Source organism: Nomascus leucogenys, chromosome 16, assembly GCF_006542625.1.
Source record: "Nomascus leucogenys isolate Asia chromosome 16, Asia_NLE_v1, whole genome shotgun sequence".
NCBI classification, from domain to species: domain Eukaryota; kingdom Metazoa; phylum Chordata; class Mammalia; order Primates; family Hylobatidae; genus Nomascus; species Nomascus leucogenys.
This window is the reverse complement of record NC_044396.1, coordinates 74,735,909-74,746,847: the sequence shown is the minus strand read 5'-3', so window position 1 is coordinate 74,746,847 and position 10,939 is coordinate 74,735,909.

Below are 10,939 nucleotides of genomic sequence, written 5' to 3'. Positions count from 1 at the left end.
GCTTGCACAGATTAAATGAAATCCATGATTTTCAAAAATATATTTTGACTACTTAAATTTCCATAAGAAAGCTTCTTATACACCAGCACAATTGTCTTGCACCTAAATGCTTTATAACACTGATCATTCTGATTCTTGACATAGATAAAATTATTGTGGAAATGGAATCTATTTGGAGAGTTTTGGGGTTGGAAATTTAAGACTCAGATACTCAGCAGGCGTGACTTTGCCACCAATCAATTCATTATGTGACCTTGGACGAACACCCTAGAATTTCTATGCTTTTTTCTATTTCAATATATAAAACTGGGATTGGTAAATACCAGTTAGGAATGTGTTCAGCTACAAATAATGGAAAACCTGTTAGGGGTTTATTTTTCTAACTCAACTGGTCAAGATGTAGGAAATATAGAGTTGGTGTAATAATCAGAGGATGTTATTTAGGACCCAAGATCCTTCTCTATTCCTGTGATCAGCCTGTGGTTTTGTCCTCATGGTGGAAAGATGGCTGCTGCACCTTCAAATGGGAAGAAGAGGAAGGGTCATGGGTCAAAGGAAATGCTAGCTGAGTCTGTTCCTCCTATTTTTAGGGAAGCAACAGATTTCCTGGAAGATACCCCTCTGCTTCCCAAATAGTCTTCTCCTTACATCTCATCTGCCAGAACTGAAATGTGCCCACCCTAACTGCGAAGGTGTCTGGGGAGGTGATCTTGTTTTCTGGGCATATTGTAGACCTGAACCTAACAGTGTCTTTTTCTGTCCCAAAAGGGTAGATGAAAGCTATTATTTATTGATCTTCTACAAGTTGGCAAGCATTGTGCTAAGCCTTTTTCACCAATTATGTCAAATTTAATTTATAACACACACACACACACACACATATATATGGTAAGTGTGAACTTTATTTTATAGAGATGAAGAAACTAAAGCTCAAGAGATTAGGTAAATTGCTCAAGGTTACAGAGTGGGATGAATTAAAAATACCTCCTATCTCTACTGGTTCAGAAAGGCTGGAGGAGGTTTTGAGTTACTTTGAATATTTTCTGTTGGCCTCTTGGGGAGGAGCTTAATTTTCTTTTCTTTTCTTTTTTTTTTAACTCTATATGCCTGAAGGAGGGATGGATGTGGGGGTAAGGGTAGAGCTCCTAGAGGCCCAGGGCCTCCCTCTGAATGCCCACTGTGATGTTGAGGGGCTCTGGCCTGTGCTTCCTTAAGGATGCCACCAATCCTTCCTAGATTTCCCAGAGCTGTAGTGGTCTGCCTCCCCTTAAGGGTCCTCCTGTGCTTGAGGCAGATCCCTTTCTCACTGTCAGCCCCATTACAAACTTCATGTAGGTCAACTGCAGTGATTTGAGGGAAATGGAGCAGGACTCAGCTGCCCCCCAACTCTTAGGAGCAAATAACATAAAGAGCCATGCTGCAATTAGTCAAGGATGCAGTGTTGAGAGGTGATTGCTGCCTTTGAATCACCCTTTGCCACTTATTGGCCATGTGACTTGCCAGTTACTGGATGACTCCTCATCTCAGTTTCCTCATCTGTAAAATGGGCCTTAACAACAGTACCTCTGTCATTGAGTTGTTGTGAGGATGAACACACGTAAAATACTTATAACAATGCTACCTACTACATAGCTAACACCTGTGAGTGCTTAGTCAGTCTTGCTGAATGTCCTCTTTTAGACATCTTTGTGATCTACTCGATTTTATAGATTCATTCTTTTGAATCTTGAGAGCCAAATTTCTTGGGTTGTTCTTTTTCTTTTCTTTTCCTTTTTTTTTTTTTTTTTTTTTGAGATGGAGTCTTGCTCTATTGCCCAGGCTGGAGTGCAATGGCACGATCTCAGCTCACTGAAACTTCCGCCTCCTAGGTTCAAGCAATTCTCTCTCCTCAGCCTCCCAAGTAGCTGGGATTATAGGCATCCACCATCATGCCCAGCTAATTTTTTTTGTATTTTTGTAGAGACGGGGTTTCATCATGTTGGCCAGGCTGGTCTTGAACTTCTGACCTCCAGTGATCCACCCACCTCAGCCTCCCAAAGTGCTGGGATTACAGGCCTGAGCCACTGCATCCAGCCCAGGTTGTTCTTAGGTGACTGTTTGATTTTAGTGGATACTGTACTTGTCAATAATTGCCTTTGGTTCTGGCTGTTAATACAAAACAAGAAAAAGGATAGCTAATATTTGTTGAGCTCTTATTCTTCTGCTTTTCTAAAATACGGGTTAACAGGACAGTATGAATTGAGCCCCCTAGAGTTGTGCAATATGGTGGCCCTTGCATTAGTCAACTTGGGAGTGATGGGTTGGTAAATAGCAAAGATCACTTTGTTTTCATCACTGTTGAAGCTAAGCCTGCAGTTTTAAATACGCTGTTTTCTTTGGCACCAGTTTTAGTTTCTTCCAGGCGTATGAAAGCCACCTGCAACCTTATATGTGATGTTCTTCTGTCTTTCCTCAGCATGCAGCCCCTGCCCAGCAAAACATCATCTGGGGACATGAGGCCAAACACCCATGTTCTGGTCCCACTTCTAGCACTGCCTTGTGCCATTACATGGGGCAAGTCACTCCCCCATTTTGGGCTTCAGCTTCCCCTTCTAAGAGATGATTCCTAGGCCCGCTTCCAGCTCTACTATTTTCTGATAGTCACTGAAAGATGCTCTATGACTTTGGGAGCACACGGTGCTTGGGAGATTTTGGTTTTGAAGTTTTCCTTCTGAGGATTGCTTTAATTTATTGGGCATCTTGTTGCTGAAAAATACAATCAAGAAAGAAAACATACAAATGCCTTTTCCTTCTACAAATGTGATGCTTAAATAAAATTCAGTTCCATGGAGCAAACACAGAGGAGTATAAATGGATAGGGTTTCTCTTGTCTTTGAGCAGTCCCAGAGGAGGCTGTAAGCAGCAGGATATCCCTTCAACCAGATGGGCTGCCGAGCTTAGAGAGCCAAGCAGTCACAGAGAAGAGAGAAATGACTTGTGGAAATATAAGGAAAGGCTGGTTACCGTGATGTCAGTTTATTCTCACAGCTGAATATAGTCAGTCTGGAAGCCAGAAAGAAGATGAAGATTAACCACGCTGAGAGGCTCTCAAACCCGAGCTGATGGGCGTGATGTTCCAAGTCACAGTTCAGAGTCTGATAGGAATATGGCCCATTGAGTTAACTGTGGATGTGAGACATCCTTGAGAGCAGGACTAGGCTCAGGAAACATTGACAGGGTTAGATGACACTCCACCCCTCTTTGGTGGTTTTGCCCCATTTTTCTTGGTGCTGTGAACAGCTTGGGATATCTAGGGTTTCTTGCTGCCTACAGAGCCCTCTCCTATCATGTCTTACCCAGACCAGCCTTGTCTTATCCAGTGACACCCTGTTTTTAGATTTTTTTCTTTCCCCTTTCATCTTCAATCTTATTAAAATTTTACTTGGGGGATATTATGATGAGGGTAGAAAGAGTCATTGTCTTTGGACTTAAGCAGTCTTCAATGGAAATCTTGGCTCCTTTGCTCATGACAATGAGAACTTAGGCCAGTTCTTTGGTTATCCTGTTTTCTTGCCTTTGAGATGGGTACAGTAAAATCTAACGTACAGCAGTGTTGACAGAATTGGATGAGATACAAAGCTCATCTAAACAAACAGAAAACAAGACACACACACAAGAAATGCTATTTCTTCCTTCCTGTCCCATCTTATAGCTCCTGCACATTAGCATTTGGAGAACTTAAAAATGTACTGATGCCTGGGATCTGCCTCATCACCTGCTGGGAACCGGTCCTCTTTAAAAGCTCCTCAGATGACCCTGTGCAGCCTGGGCTAAGACACACTGCCCTCGGGAATTGCTGATTAAGGGTTTGCTCCTCTACTCTCAACACTGTTTCTGTTACCATCCCCTTGGATTTTGTTCCCAAAGTCAATCTATTTTCTGTATTTCAATCGGAACAACAGTAGGTGCACCAGATCCCTTCCCTCTGCCTGGATATTTGTTTTCCTTGGCACCTTGACAAGAGTAGGGCCATCTTCTCTAAGAGGAGGGAAAGGATGAATAAAAGATTTACTGAAATGTTGTGGCAGAGATCTTTGGTGTAGAATGAGATGTTCTCTGGCACACTGGTAGAGAACCAGAGGGCCCAGGTAGGACCAGTGAGCCAGTTGGCCAGATTTTCTGTCTTCTTTCAGCAATACTGAGGCAGGAAAACAGGCTGAAAAGCACTTGGTAAATTTAGAAATCAGGGAATTGGTGATTCCAATGTGCAATGGACAGCTAGGGTATGCCAGACCATGAGGTGTGGTGTGGGAAGGGAGACAGGTGTTTAGGGCTGAAATCAGTTCCTGAAATGGCTGACAATGAGCTACTCCTCCTGCTTCCTAGTTACATCTTGCAGGAGACCTTTGAACTATATCCTCTTAGCCCAGCCCAGAGGTTATCTACAGACAATTCCCTTCCAGCCCAAAGCTTCTGGTGTCTCTCTGCCTGAGGGTGTTCTGTGGCCATGGGCATTTGGCCCTCACATGGGGCATGCTGGAAGTATCAGGAAGTTAATGGGTTTGTTTCTACCTTCATTACGGAGGGATGACAGTGGGTGGATGTATTAGCTGGGGTTCTCTAGAGGGACAGAACTAATAGGATGGATGCATATATAAGGGGGAGTTTATTAAGGAGTATTAACTCACATGATCACAAGGTCCCACAATAGGCCATCTGCAAGCTGAGGAGCAAGGAAGCCAGTCTGAGTCCCAAGGCTGAAGAACTTGGAGTCCAGTGTTCGAGGGCAGGAAGTATCCAGCATGGGAGAAAGATGTAGGCCAGAAGAATAAACCAGTCTAGTCTTCCCACGTTCTTCTGCCTGCTTTTATTCTGGCTGCACTGGCAGCTGATCAGATTGTGCCCACCCAGATTGAGGGTGTGTCTGCCTTTCCCAGTCCACTGACTCAAATGTTAATCTCCCTTGGCAACACCCTCACAGACACACCCAGGAACCAAACTTTGCATCCTGCAATCCAATCAAGTTGATGGTCAATATTAACCATCACAGTGGATGAACACCCGACTTACTTGTTTCTTAGAGGGACAGTCCGGAGGCATGTTCCACACAGTTTCTCAGAGGTCTCCTATGTGGCCAAGCCCTAGATGCCCAGTGATAGCACATCCACGTGCCCTTTTTCTGGCTTTCCTCTGTCCCCTGCCTCATTCCCTGCTTCCTGTGCATCCTGGTATCACCTTGAAAATAAGCTATTTGGACTCAAATCCTTGTCTTAGGGTCCACTTCTGTGGGAAAATACCCACCTTTCATCAGCCTTTACTTACTCAGGGGTTTTTGCATCTCTCTTCATACATCCACCGTGTGAGATGGCCCTGCCAGTGTTCTCTGAGGGGATACATTACAGAGTTCCCCACCTTATATGTGTCTTCATTGTTGAACACACATCTTTCACAGCTGAGGGCAGTGCTTTCCACTCTGCAGGTTGTGACCCACTGTGGATTTAAAAATCCACTTACTAAAAATGAAAGGAAATGGATGTGTGTCAGAGTGTATTACACATTGCAAAGTGCATATTGTTATATGAAAATTTCATTTCAGTTGTGTGTGTAGATGATCACATGTTGGTGAAATATATTTCTTAACGTGCAACACGGTAAAAAATTTGGAAGCCACTGCTTTAGTGGGTCTCTGTGTTTTTTTAAATCCCAGAATCCATTCTTCCCTTTCCCTCTGGTAACAGCACCTCAGTATTCCTTTCAACAAGGAAAGAAGCCTGTGTTCCTCATTCCGCAGTCTTGACTGGACTGTCAGTCATGGTGTTCTGTTGTTCGTTGGTCAAAAGATGATCACATGACTCATGATAGGTCAGTCAGGTGATTGCTCTAGGGAACCAGAAAGAGAAGCACAAGGGCTGAAAAGAGTTGAAGATGCTTCATTCAAAAGGGAAGTCTGGAAGACAGTATCTATTTTTTTCCCCTGCTCCCTGGATCCTTGAACTTCTTTGATTTTTTTTCCCTGTCAACATCTGGTGGTTCAGTTGTTGGGTTGCTTCCACAAAATACCTGCGGACTACTGCTTTATTTCCCCATCCTTAGGAAGGTAGAGCTGTTTTCTGTTTTCAGAAATCAAAGAACCTTCCCATGTGTGAGGGCTTTGGAGTTAGTTGATCCTGACTCTACTACTTCCTGGCTGTGGAAAATTACTTAACCTCTGCAAGCTTCAGGTTCCTCTCTTGTAAAATGGGGATAGAAATGCCAGGCTGAAGGTTATTGATGATGTTTATGTAGCCATTGGCCCTAAATGTTCAACTGATGGCAGCCACTATTCTGGGCCATATCTTATTCATCTTTGTTTTACTAATGATTACTTTTTACTTATTTTCCATATCTATGTGGAAAATTAATGAGTCCTCATGACAATGTGGATTTTTACAACTAAAACCCACAGTTGAATTTCTTTAGATATTTACAACCCCTTGGTTATTACACGTGTGATTTATTGTTCAAAAACATAAGAAAATATCCATGGTGTGAGGTTAGACAAAAGAGTTCTTACACATAATAACAAAAGCACAATCCATAAAAGAAAAAAATCAATATATTGGACATAATCAAAATAAAAACTTATGCTCTGTGAGAGACAATGTTAAGAGAATAAAAATGAAGCTACAGACTGGGAGAAAATATTTGCACATCAGATAGCTAACAAAGGACTTCTATCCAGAATATCAAAACACTTTCATAACTCAGAAGATATATAACCTAATTAAAAATAGGTAAAAGATTTAGAGATATAATCAAAGAGAACATATGGGGGACAAAAAAGCATATTAAAGATGCTCAAAATCATTAGTCATTAGGGAAAAGTGATTTAAAGCCATAATGAGATACAACTACCTACCTATCAGAATGGCTAAAATAAATAATACTGATAATACCAAGTGCTAACAAGGATACAGAGCAGATGAAACTCTCACATGTTACTGGTGGGAATAAAAAATAGGTCAATTGCTCTGGAAGACAATTTGATAATTTCTTATAAAGTAAAACATACATTTGCCATAAGACCCAGCAATCCTACTCTTGGGTATTTACCCTAAAGAAATGAATACTTATGTTCACAGAAAAACCTGTACACATATTCATAGCAACTCTACTTATAATCATCCCAAGCAATTTAAATGTCCTCCAGCAGGTGAATGGATAAACTGTGATCTGTACACCACGTAATGCTACTCAGTAATAAAAAGGAATGAACTATTGATGCCCACAATAAACTTGCAGGAATATCAAAAACATATGCTGAGTGAAGAAAGCCTGCCTCAAAACGTTGCATAGTGTATGATCCTATTTGTATGGAACAGATCAGGGATTAGACATTAGGGAATGAGGGCATTAGAGGAAGGTGTAAGGTTTGACTGTAAAAAGATAGCACAAGAGAATTCTTTGGGGTGATGGAACTGCTCTGTGTCCTGATTATGATGGAGGATATATGAATCTACATGTGTTAAAATTCATAGAACTATACATCAATATGTCAATTTTCCTAAATGGTAATTAAAAAACCCTTTTCATTATGTAGAGTCGTTTGTTGGTTATGTGGAGTCCTTTGTTGGTTATGCAGAATCCTTCGTGGTTATGTGATTTGCCCTTGTGTTTACCTGGATATTTTGGTATTCCATAGACCTGCCCTGTCCAACACAGTAGCCACTAGCCACATGTACCTAGGCTAGTCTGAACTGAGGTATGTTCTGATTGCAAAGTGGATACTGGATTTTGAAGACTTAGAATGAAAAAAGAATGTAAAATAGCTCATTAATTTTTAAATAATGATACTTTTAAATAAATAAAATGATACTTTAAAATAATAATACTTCTAAATACATTTTAAATAATGAAAATATACTATTTTGAATATATTGGATTAAATGAAACGTATTATTAAAATTAATTTCACCTTTTTCCTCTTCCTTTTAAAAATGTGGTTACTAGAAAGTCATAATTACAATATGTGGCTTGTGCTATATTTTTATGGAACAGCACTGCTCCAGATGAAACAATTGGGGAAGAATAGGGAAATCTGGATTTTTCTGTCTCCATTAGAGTCAGGCGTAGGACTGCCCCATGCAGTGCTGACCGAGGCCCACCTGGACTCCTGTGTTTGGGGGCTGCTCACTTCCGCCCAGTTTGTCTGAGGAGGTAAAAGCCACTTACAACATCTGCTTTATTTCCAATTTGGTTGGCTTCCCCTAACTTTTGTGGAAGAAGGTGAGGGGAGGATGAGGGTCATACAAGGTGGGGTAGGATGAGGGTTTAGACCTGTAAGAGCATCAAGCTTTGCTGTTAGATTTGCACTTGAATTCTGTTTCAGCCACCAGGTAGCTGAGCAGCTCTGAATCTTTCTTTCTTTCTTTTTTTCTTTTTTTTTTTGAGACGGAGTCTCGCTCTGTCACCCAGGTTGGAGTGCGGTGATGCGATCTCGGCTCACTGCAACCCCTGCCTTCCAGGTTCAAGCGATTCTCCTGCTTCAGTTTCCCACCACCATGCCCAGCTAATTTTTGTATTTTTAGTAGAGACAGGGTTTCGCTATGTTGGCCAGCCTGGTCTTGAACCCCCTACCTCAGGTGATTCACCTGCCGCAGCCTCCCACAGTGCTAGGATTAGAGGTGTGAGTTTTTTCATGTGCCATATAAACTTTATATACACATATATATGTATATAAAGTTCCCCCAGGGGGTTCTTTATGCATAAAGCTTTCCCCAGGACACCCAGGGAGAGTTCACTGAAAGCACCCAGGAGGCCTTCAGGAAGTGATAATTTTGCTACTGCCATTACTGTGTGTGGTGCTTGCTCTCCTAACTCTGACTCTGTTCTTCCTCCCTCTGTCCTGCCTTCCTGCCTCTGTGTGTGTGTGTGTGTGTGTGTTTATGTGTGTGTGTTGAGCCTCAAAGGCACTCTGCCCAACTTTTCTCCCTGATTCAGCACTGAGAAATGCCAAGGCGAGCGTTCCCATGAAGCTGCTCGTCAGCAAACACCCACTCTCGTTTCAACTCTCCCCAGTGTGTCAGAGCCTGGCCTGGACTCCATGCGAGGCCCAGGGCCGTGCCAGCTCCCAAGACTGATTCACACACACCCTGCTGCACAGAGACTTCAGGGCTACACTTCCAACCTGTGAGACAAGAGATTGGAGGCTCCCAAACAATGCAACCACCCAGAGGAAAAAGCCCTCCAGCCATCTACAGAGGGTGCAGCAATTTTCCTGGATTCCGTTTCAAAGACATAAAAGCCTTGGTTTCAAACATTTAGCTGCTGCCTGGCCTGCCTTTCTCACTTTCTCTCCTTTGCCTTTCGTTTCAATTGCACTTTTATTAAATCATTCTCGTTGCTTGCCTCCAACCGCTCAGTGTCGGCATCAAATATTAGGTAGGTGCAGGGAAAATGAATACTTTTCCAGCCTTAACAGCTACACAGATTTTCATCACAGGGACATATTAAGTGTCTGTCTGGGCCTGGCACTGTATGACGCTCTGTGACAGGGAAGTTAAATAGACATGAGTGGTGTCTTGGGGCTCGTCCACAATGGTGGCCACAGTTATTACCTGGTAGGGTTATGTTGTTCCCCACTAGGGCTCTGAGAGCCGCAAGGCCCTGTCAGATCCCAAGGTTAGAGGGCTGTGGTTTAAAGACTTCAGAAGCAGGCCTCCAGGCCCTCTTCCATGAGAGTGGCAGTGTGACAGGGTGGCCAAGCACATGGGTTTTAGAGTACAGCAGCTCTAGGTTTGCACCTGGGATCTTCCACTTGGGAGCCTCCTGGGGGCATAACCTAATCTTCTCGGGTCTCAGTTTCTCATCTGTGAAGTGGGATCACAATATCAACCTCGTGGATTGTTGTAAGAAACATAATACCCTCCATTTATTGAGCTGTTGCTACATGGCAGGCACCATGCTAAATGCTCTGTAGAGGTTTTTCAAATTTAATCCTCACAACCACCTCATGAAACAGATATCATTCTTATCCTCATTGGACAGATAAGGAAATGGAGGCTTAGAGAGGTTAACTATGTCCAAAATGATACAGCTGGCAAATGAAGAAGAGGGGATTTAAATGCCAGCAATCTCCCCAGACTTTCCCCATGCCTGTGCTCAGGTGAGAAGAGGGAAGGAGGGGCATGAGCACAGGGGTGGGGGCTCAGGTAACTGAGTGTCCTCCCTTGGGAAGTAGGGAGATGCCAGGAGTTAAGACCATGAGCTAAGGCTCTTGGCTTCCAAAGCATGCTACATTTTCCTATCGAACTTTACTTCCAAAACATAAACTCCGAGATAAAATTTGAGAATTTCAAGATGGCGACTGCAGAGCCTTACAGCCCAAGCATGAGGCATTCTCGGACCCCACGTGGCTGCCCTGGTTGAATGTCCAGGAAGCTGACGCTCATTCAATGCTTTTTATGGCATGAATTTTTCCAAAGTGAAAAGTAGATGCTTACTTTGTTTTTTTGTTACTCTTTCTCTATATTGAGTTTCTTAAATTGGGAGTGGACTCATCTGCATGGATGTGCATTTGAAAACACCTGGCACCAGCTCAGCCCATATGATTCAGGGACAGTGAGTGTCCCGGCAGTCTACTTTACACAGTGTTTCCTATCCCTTCAGTGGCTCCACTGAGGGCACCTGAGCTTGCACTTCTCCACCATGCCCAGTTTGAAGAGTGTTTGGTTTACACTTTCCTTGGGAAATAGAACAGTGATGTAGCTAAGGGCTTCCATTCCAAGGAGTCAAAATATTTAGATTTGTTTACCAAGTTCCTGTCTCTACCACTTTCTAGCCATTTGGCATTGGGCAAAATACTTAGCACTTTTATTTATTTATTTATTCATTTATTTTGAGACGAGTCTTGCTCTGTCACCCAGGCTGGAGTGCAGTGGTGCAATCTCAGCTCACAAGCCTCTGCCTCCTGGATTCAAGG